This window comes from Acomys minous, assembly GCF_964271855.1.
Source record: "Acomys minous genome assembly, chromosome: 8".
Classification (NCBI taxonomy): Eukaryota; Metazoa; Chordata; class Mammalia; order Rodentia; family Muridae; genus Acomys; species Acomys minous.
Window position 1 is genome coordinate 37,503,681 of NC_140489.1, and position 10,097 is coordinate 37,513,777.

General features: G+C 49.4%; 1 long non-coding RNA gene across 1 annotated transcript; it reads left to right on the top strand.

Annotated features, from left to right (window-relative positions):
* The first annotated feature begins 1,640 nt into the window (after positions 1–1,640).
* LOC311603678 lies at positions 1,641–9,685 on the top strand. The gene is made up of 3 exons (XR_014781213.1): positions 1,641–1,932; positions 6,792–6,954; positions 7,431–9,685. It is a non-coding gene; the product is annotated as an uncharacterized lncRNA (long non-coding RNA).
* Positions 9,686–10,097: the final 412 nt, after the last annotated feature.

Below are 10,097 nucleotides of genomic sequence, written 5' to 3' on the forward strand. Positions count from 1 at the left end.
AAAAACCTGCCTTAGGCATCTAAAGGTTCCACATAGTGAGGTAGTCAATATGGGATGCTATCTGATTGGTAAAACCAAGGCTGAGATAGGAGTCCTCAGACATAAAGGGCCATGGAAATGATCCATTGCTGGTGACCAGTTAGCACCCAGAGGGGAGGAGGAGATCAAACAACGGCTGCGGGAGTGGATCCTAAACCACTGAACATGCCTGGGTGGGAGACACCGTAAAGAAGGACACAGGCAGATGAGGGGTGAGAAAGCAGAAGGGATCCTTGCAACATAAGGCCAAGAAAGCTAATCAGGAAGACATGGCCTCAACTCCCCAAGTCACCGAATCACACAGCAAGTTAACTGTCTTGAGACTGTTTCCTGCTGCCCTCCGGTTGAGGACCTTTTGCAGTAAAGTGCACAAGGCAGGTCCCCTGGTTTGTGCCTGAGCTCAAGGATATCATGGCAATGACCAGCCAGGCTATTAGGCTTTTTTTTTTTTTTAACTTATAAGGTTTAACTTTTTTTTTTTAATTTTTAAAATTATTTTATTTTTGTAAGGTTTAGCTTTTATTCACTTAGGCATGTGGATGTGTCTGTCCGTGAGTGTGCACACGTGCATGCAGGTGCCCATGGAGACCAGAAGAGGGCACTGGATTCCCTAAAGCTGGAGTTAAAGGCATTTGGGAGCAGCTCTATGTAGTGCCGGGGACAGAACTCAGGGCCTTTGAGAGAAGCAGCAAGCACACTTGGAAGCTGTGCCTTCTTTAGACCCTCTAGTTTCTTTTTAGGTAAAAATCAGGAGAACTCAGGCAATGAACGTCGCACTCCCAGTCAGTTCACACTTCCTCACGGGAACAACTAAACTGCAGGAGAAAGAGAAGGTTTGCCTCCAGTTACTCCTTTTTTGAAGCTGTTTTTTCCTCTTCAAAATGATGGTTATTGGGAGCTGGAGAGCTGGCTCAGAGGTTAAGAGCACTGCTTGCTCTTTCAGAGGTCCTGAGTTCAGTTCCAAGCAACCACATGGTGGCTCACAACCATCTGTAATGAGATCTGGTGCCCTCTTCTGGTGTGCATGCATGCAAAAACATTGTGTATGTATGAAAACTGAATTACTTTTTAAAAAAGATGGATATCGAGAAGGTCAAAGGAGGAGGAGTTGACCAGGAGCTTTGCTGCTGTTACCCTGTGGATGAGGCAACAGGTGCCATGGCAACCGATCTGTATCCCTCATCTCTGTCCTTGCCCAGTTGTGTCTCCTTGTGGGTTACAGTACATGCAGAGATCAGCTCGGCTCTGCTTCTAGGCTAAAGGTCAAGGCTAGAAAAGACTTGGAACCAAACTGAAAATCTTGCTTCCCTCCCATAACTCCTGTCAACTTGTTAAGCACTTCTGTTTATACAAGTCCTGGAGCGAGCATCGGTCGCTCAGGCTCTGACAAGACCCTGGCCTCCTCAGTTTGCTTTCCAGGGAATCTCAGCAAACCACAGAAAGAATCAACTGTTTCTTCCTTCTTTACCCAGTATTTTAAAAAAAAATTTTACAAGACCGTTTCTCTTGATGTTGAAACGTCTTCCCTTGCAGATCCCACAGCAGCAGAAACCGTAACTGGGGACACAGGCTGGGGGGGTGGGGGGGGGGAGGAGAAGAGGAGGCACACCCAGCCGAGCCTGCTTCTGACCCAGTGCTGAATTCAGACTTGCCTCTACGTAAACCAGGGTCTAAGCCAGTCCTCAGCGTCAGCACATCATCTGGAGGAAGACTGCTGGTCTAACTGCTAAGAAGCCGCTTGCCCTCAAAGCTCCGAAGTACCAAAGCCTGAACTTCTCCCTAGAAACACGGACCCTGTCTCTCTCAGGCCCAGTCATGCCCACCGCCCAAGTGCATCAACCAGGAGAGCAGAGCTCGTGTGCTCGTTGCCAAGCACCGTGGAGAAGCTGGATGGTAGGAGACTTGCCTTTGAATGAGGGCTTTGATGCCACCATGTGCCCAGCCTTCTTGTGTTGAGCATGACTTTCACTCCCTGGGAGTCTTGCGCTCTACTGGGATGTGGGCGCGTGGGTGGTGGGCAGGGACCGATGTCCCTTGTGCCCGTCCTCTGTTTGGCTTCTCTTTCAGACCATTCTCCCTGCTTTGCTTTGCGGTGCCGCTCTGAGCTCCCTGGGGGATGACTGCCAGGAACCCAGCCACCAGCTTCTGTTGTTCCCTCGGGTTCCTGGGTTCCTTTCAGTCTTGACCAGTGTGAGGCCAGGAAAAGGGGTGGGGTGGAGGGGTGGGGGAGGGGGAGCAGGAGGTCAGAGGTTGGGAGAGCAGCTTTCCCCACAGCTGCCTTTGCTGCAGTGCTGTACCTGATTGTGGGGGCTGGGGGGGCTATGTCCCTCCATTCTGTGGCTCTCCCAGGTTACATGCTTCCTCTAGGGCCCAGCTCTCACTAGGTACAGCCAAATTATTTCTTCCCTTGACTCCTCTGGGCTCCAAGACGACAGTCACTTTCCACTGCTGCCAGTCCCTGGGGGGCCTGCCTCGGCATTCCTGCAACTTCCCAACCATCTGTAAAGGGTCCTTTCACTGTTCTTCCCCAACGCCTCCCCTGCCCCCCCCCCCCGCCCGCCCCCACTCCAGAGTAAAACTGCTGTGAAAAGAATTCTGTTTCTTGCAGAGACCTCATTTGATATCTCTTCCAATTTACGCTGGGAATTTAAAAAGAAAGTCCTCCAGGATTGCTGACTCAGCACTTTGATAGAACACCCGTGGCTGTGCAGCAGCTCCTAAGGAAGAAGAGCCTCTAAAGGCTTAGCACAAGTCTGGGCACATTATGGAGGCTTAATAAAGGTACTGTGTATTAGCTGGGCTTCTTGTTAGAGAAACAGCCACTCTTGAGACCAAAGACATTGTGGGTTTTTTGTGTTTGTTTGTTTGTTTGTTTGTTTGTTTTTATGTCAGAGTAGATTTGGATAAGCAATCTTCACTTTCTCTCACCTCTGGCTCATTTTCCCAGCAGCCTCCACTCCCCCCACACACCTGAGACAAACTCTCACTGAAGCATCCGTTTCTCTGGCTCAGGAGCTCTTGGTCCACCGTGGTTTTCAATGTGTTGGTTATAATCCTTTTGGGGGGGGGTGTCTCATATCAGATATTTATATTAGGATTCATAATAGTAGCAAAAATTACAGTTATGAGGTAGCAATGAAAATAATTTTATGACTGGGGTCACCACAGATGAGAAACCGTAACAAAGGGTCGTAGCATTAGGGAGGTCCAGCTTTTGGATCTGTAGCAGGTGCTGCCACGGAACCACAAAAAAAAAAAATCCAGCCTTTGTTGTCATGGTGATCGAGGGACACATGCTCAGAGATGCTACTGCTTCCATTGGCTCTGACTCACCAACCAGGCTCCCAGGCTCTTGAGTAGGACCAGTGGTATCGCCATAGAGATCTGAGTGCTCTTAAGGGAAAGGGGGGAAGCCATAGGTGTGTGCACGGTGGGAGAGCAAGAACAGTGACATCTAGAAGGCTGGAGAGGGCTTGAAGGCTGAGAGGGTTGTATAGCCAGCAGCATCGTTGGCAACTTACTTACAGTTTCGAGAGATTTGGTCCATTTTCACCATGGAGGGGAGTCTGGCAGAGAACATGGCGGCCAGGCAGGCAGGCAGGCAGGCAGACGCGGTGCTGGAGAAGCAGCTGAGAGTTCTACATCCGGCTCCACAGGCAGCAGGAAGGGAAGACACTGGGCCTGGCTTGAGCTTTTGAAACCTCAAAGCTCCACCCCCAGTGCCACACTTCCTCCAAGGAGACCACACCTACTCAACAAGGCCACACCCCCTAATCCTTCTCAAGTCGTATCACTCCCTGGTGACTAAGCATCCAAAAATATGAGCGTATGGGGGCTGTTTTTATTCAAACCACCACACCACGGAAGGCGTGTTGGCAGGAACATGAGACAGAGGGCTACATTGCATCCAGGTGGAGAAGCAGAGAGGTGAATTCTGGTCCTCCACTAACTCCTCCCTTCTTCTGCAGTGGGACACCCCAACCCACGGAACGGTTATGCCTTCACACACTCACAGTGGTCTTTCTCGCCTCATTTAAACCTCTAGAGGAGTGCTCTCACAGGTGCAGCCAGAGGCTTGTTTTCTAGGTGATTCTAAAACCCATTAAGTTGGCAACCATGATTAACCATTAACAGCAGTGTAGAGAGCATTTAAGTAGGGATGTTAGGAAAGGCAGGTGTTTTGAGGGACAGCAAACACAGCCCCAAGGAGAGAATGGGACAAGCAGCCAGACACAGTGAGTGACCAGGACACTGAGTCGGGAGCACTGCCGAATTTCTTGAGGAACAGTAAAGAGTTGCAAGTGCCTGCATAGAGGGAGAGAGAGAGAGAGAGAGAGAGAGAGAGAGAGAGAGAGAGAGAGAGAAAGAGAGAGAGAGAGAGAGAGGTGACAGACAAGGGGTGACGGTAGAGAAAGAGCAGGCCTGGATGGTGGGGCATAAGATCACTGTAACCACTCTCTTCCCATGTATGTAAGATGAGAGCCTCTTGGTGGGTGGGAGGCAGATTCCGAACAAGGAGATGTGTGGTTGGGGTACGCACAGTCACCTTGGCTGGTAGGAATTGACTGTAAATAGTGCAAAATAGAAAGACAACTGCCTGCGGCAATGATCCAGGTTGGCACAAGGGCACAGTCTGGGCTTGAGTCCATACGCCATCACTGAAGGCCCGACTCACCTGGAGTAAGCCGATCTCCATGCTTCTGCGTGCTTGCCTTACAACAAGATGGTGGAGCTCTCCATAGGGTGAAACGAGTGATTGCACACACACTGCCCGGCCCCTCCCAAGCGCTATGCTGTCTCTGCTGTTGTTGCTATATCAGAGGTGATTGGAAGCTGAGCTGTCAAGGCCATCAAGGGGGAAATAGCATCCAGACTGAAATCATCATGGTAAAAATGGTGGCACAGGCCTGCAATCCCAGTGCTTGGAGGGCCAGAGGCAGAAAGACCAGAATTTCAAGGTCAACTATATATAGAGCCCAAGGCCAGCCTGTTTTGAAACAAAAGCAAAAATAAAAAACCATTGAAGCCTCCAAGTGTGACTTCATTCGTAGAAGCCAGAAGATGCACTTCGGGGGTGGTGGTGGGGGTGGCAGGGGAAGTCGAAGGTCCTGGAGGAGCGTGTAGTCCAGGGAGAGGGGAGGGTGACCATGGAAGCTCACTTGGAGGTCAGACTGCGGAGAGCAGTGGTGGGTAGGGAATTAAGCACCCGGGCAAGGAAACTAAGAAATAAGAAGTTGGGACCCAGGCACCAAAGGTCGAGAGGTCAAACTCAGGAGGCAGCAAGCAAGGGCAGCTTGGAGCAAGTACCCAGTGCCCACATCTTTCTTTAGGCATGCGCTGTGGTGGGATTTCTTAATGAGCAGCTTCGGCTTCCAACAAGGCAGAAAGCAGGGCAGCTGCTGCCACTTTCCAGCTTTGAGATGTGAGGTCTGGGACTCATGACGCAGGGATGGGGCTGGCTACTGCGTCGGGGAGTGACTTAAACCCACTATAGCCTGGGAAGGTGCCAGGGACTGAGAGATACTTAGCAAAACCCACTTGTGCATTTGGATTAGAGATAGCATCTCAAAAAGCTGACCAGACAGCCGTGCTCCTAAGCCAGAGACACTGAGGGCTTGAGGACAAATTCTTATGTGGACAGAGCCCAGGGAGCCCATGAAGCACATGGCCAACAGTCTGCCCACAATGGCATACTTGCCAATCACTGGGGTTGTGTTACTTATGCTAATTCTGTTAGACCACAACACCAGATCTGTGTCTGCTTCCTATGTCCATTTCAGAGGCCCATTCTTTACGTTTGGGAATGTCCACTCTTATTTTTGTTCTTTCAAAACACCTGATTAAATCTTGCTGTTGGGGGAGGAGCTGGAAAGCGGAGTCTCAAGACACAACCAATCAACAGCCAACCAAATGACCAAGAGCTGTTCGTCCATCTAAACAAACACACAAAGGAGGGTAGTAGTCCCTTGAAGATATCTATTCTAGTGCATAGAACTTGAGTATGCTCCCTTACAAGGAGAGTTAAAGTGTCTAATTGCCTGACCCTAAAATAGACATGATCCAACTGGTCCCAATGTAATCAAAAGGGTCTTTAAAAATGGAAAAGGGGTGCTCAGCAGTTAAGAGCACTGTCTGTTCTTCCAGAGGTCATGAGTTCAATTTCCAGCAACCACATGGTGGCTCACAACCATCTACACCCTATCTATCGCCCTCTTCTAGCATGCAGGTGTACATACAGATAGAGCATATGTGTGTGTGTGTGTGTGTGTGTGTGTGTGTGTGTGTGTATGTGTGTGCATATATATAAAATCTTTTTTTTTTAAGTGGAAAAGGGAGGCAGCAGAGAAATTGTAGCCAGCAGATGTGCCTGGAGAACCAATGGTCAGAGGGCTACAGTGCTGGTACCTGTGAAGACAAAGCTAGAGGCTGAGTTAAAGAATGTGGGCAACCCAAGAGGCTGGAACAGGTAAGAAAGCAATCTCCTTCAGAGCCTCCAAAACGAAGTAAGACCCTGGCACTACCGGGTTTTAGCTCAGTAAGATGCAATTTGGACTCCTGACCTCCCAATTGTAAGAGAACTAATTGACATCGTCAAACTCACTATATCTGTGGCACTTTGTTACAGAGGTGACAGAAAATGAATACTCCGAGCTCGATCTGTTTTCTGCAGCGGAGAGCCCAGGGCTGCAGTATGCATTGTTCTCATCCTAATGGCCCAAGGGCACCTCTCATGATCACCTCTCGTGTTCCAGCCAACAGAAAGATTCACCATTGCTTGACCATCCCTAGTCCCGACCTCTGCCAATGTTCCAGGTGCTTCTTGGAAAGGTCATTGGATCCTATCTCTACGGAGAGTCTCAGGCTTTCAAAGCCTGTCCGTGGGTTGATGGGACGTCCAAAGGCAATACCAAGCAGGTCGGTGATGTGAAAACTGAGAAACTAAAGCAAACATGAACTAGTCTGTGACTGCCTGTGCACATGTCACTCTCTAGACTTTGAGCCAAGGACTCGGCATGTCTGCAGGGCCCTCTCCTTTTAGGCCACTGACCACTATAACCTTCAATTAGAGCTTCATATATGCAAGTGCCAGTCTCCTACTCGAGTTGAAGCTTCCTTGAAGCAAAGATTGTGGACTAAAAGTATTTATCTTACTGACCTCTAGTTGAGGAGGAGGTAAAATCAGGGACTGGTTCTGGAGACTGGAGCGTAGGGGGTTACTACAGGCTGCCAAGAGCTCTGACTCTATAGCCTGCCTCACCCACAGTCCCCAGACTTAGACTCTCTGATAACAGCCTGACCATACGCTAGTCCTTAAAATGTTTTAAATGCAGTGTGTAGAGGGCACTTATTGGAGAAATATTTTTATAGTCCCCTATCTTGTTATTTTTTAGGTTACCCATGACTTCTTCCAGATCCTTCCAGCCCTTGTTTCGACTGGCCTACTTTATACAAGGTGACAAGAATACTTTTCCCACAGCCACAGAGACCTCCCTGCTCCATGTCAAAGGACCCCGTGGAGTCTTCATTCTGGGCCCTCTCCTAATCCTAGCTCTTCCACAGATCCAGTTTGCCCATGCTCTACTCCAAGCAGGACACTCTCTGGAAACTTGATGTTCCCACTTGTGGGGCAACAGAGTCAGGACAAGGGACTATAGGGCAGAGGACCTGGGTGTGGTGACACAACAGCCACTAGGGCAGGTTCTCTTCTCTCGTTGGCACAGCCTGTCCCATTGCTCCGGGCCACTTTAGGTAAACAAGGGAACGAAAACAATGTCTGCGGGCTACAAAACGAACCTGTCAGGAAAGGAATGTTATTGCCAAGTGTTCTCAGAGGGCAGGACAAACAAAGAAGGTGAAACTTGACTTTCATACCAGGAGCCTGGTTCCCAGCCACAGCCCCAGGCAGACCTGTGAGCACAGGCCTAGAGCCCCCACATGCAGGGATCCTTTCTACCTGCCCCCTCCCTTTCAAGGGTTAGTTTGGCCTGTTTCCTCAGGCTGGGGGAGGGGCTTCCTAGGAAACAGCCAGTGGGGAGGGGAGGGGGGCAGAGGCTGCTGGGATTCAGGATGCTGGCAGGCTAGGCTCCATCCAGGCTGCTGGCAAGCCCTTTCAGTCAGTGGTGGCATTCCCATCTCCAAGGAGGCAATCCCGTCAATAAAGGACGTTCGGCATCTTGCCCCTCTCGGCTGGCAGAGGTGTCCCATGGCAACTGGAGCTGTGATCTGCATATGACAGCACATTGCAGCTATTCAGGACTTTTCTTTCCCCGCTTTCTTTGAAACACGCTTGCCCTATATCCAAGTTCCCTGTGAGCCCCATACAATGAAAACAGCAGTTGACAGGTTCCCTGCAACTTGTGAAATCTGAGTGCAGCCAAGGGGAGAAAGAGTGCTCATTACCGAAACACAAAACGAGCCCCTTTCAAGGCACAGCTAGTTGGCCCTTCAGTTTGCTGCTGCTGACCCCGTTGCCCTTGCGAGCACAATAAGCAGAAAGGAGAAGGGAAAGAGAAGCCTTTACTCCTCAGGTTGCCAATTGATCACCATCCTAACCCCTATGGGGGTTTCGCGGCCCAAACAATTCGGGTGACAGAGGTCAGGGCTCCGGCCCCTTCCTCTGTGAGACCTTAGCTCTCCCTGCAGGGATTTTCCCAGGTGAACAAAGGGGAGCTCCCGAAGCCTCAAACATATTTCAGCTGATGATGCTGAGGGGGCAACAGAGAAGGGAAATGAAAAGTGCCCAGAACCACAACACTGGACCGCCACCCTCTTATCCAATCAGACACAAACACTGTTTGTACACTCTGGGATGAGGCCATATGTTACAGAGGCGCGGCTGCATGCAAGCTCCAACATGGCAGCCAATACCTGGTAGCTGGGTTAGGAAAAGGACGCCATATTGGGGGAGCTAATGACTATTTTGCTCCCACTACCCCCACCCAACACACACACATACCCAACTGCACTTCTAACATCAGAAGATGAAAAAGTAGAAGAAAAGAAGGGGATGGAAAAGAAGAAATTTGGAGGAGTAAGGGTGAGATTTATTTGCTTCGTGAGGTAAGCTCCCAACAGACAAAGCTTCAGAGAGCCTGAGGAGAATGGCTGTCCTGTTCCAATGAGGGCTCTAGAGAGAGCCAGCTCCACTCCTGGAATGGCCACTCTGCTGTGTCTGGAGCAACACAGAGCGTTTCTGTATGAGCACCACGCAGGGACAGTTAAGAAGTCGGGGCTGCAATCTTTCCTTTCTATTTCCAGAAACAATATTGAAGGCGCACACACGCACACACGAGCTTGTTGTGACAATGATCTGGTATAGGTTTACCGGGAGGCTAGCAGACCTTTTTTTTAAATATAATGTTGGGTTATTTTATCATCCAAAAACAAACTGCAACTCTCTAAATCTGTTTCATACTTTCATTTTGCCAACACCAAACCTTCTGGCTGCAATATTCTCCACCCATTCCCCAGTCCCCATTGATTCCATCAGCTACAGGCCAAGTGCTACGTCTGTCACACATATCCAGGTCTCAGCGCTTTTCACTGTGCTGTGATGATCTGTTTACTTAAAAAACTGTAATCTTTGTGTCTATGTTGCATATGTGGTACGTGTGTGAGCGATAATGAAAAGCAGAGGTCAATATCAGGTGTTTTTCTCTATCATTCACTTTTTGTTTGTTTGTTTATTTATTTATTTATTTTTTGAACCAAGGTCTTTCACTGAGCCCAGGCCTCACTGATTGCCTGGTAAGAGTGTTCTATTGATCCACCTGTCACTGCCTCTGCCCTTGCCTGCCATGTTGGCTTTCATATGAGTGCCTGGGACTCTGAACTGAAGTCCTCATGCTTGTATGACAGGCACTTTATCCATGGAGTCATCTCCTTAGCCCTCTACTTTTTTGTGTGTCACAAGACTATGGTGTCTTAGAGGACAGAATCAACCACTTTGTCCATCTTGATGTCACTGGTGGTTAGCCGTTGAGCAGTTGCCTGAAGAACCCCACTGATTACCATCAGGGTGGTTGGTTTTGATTGTTGTTGGTTTTTTCCAGTTCCTG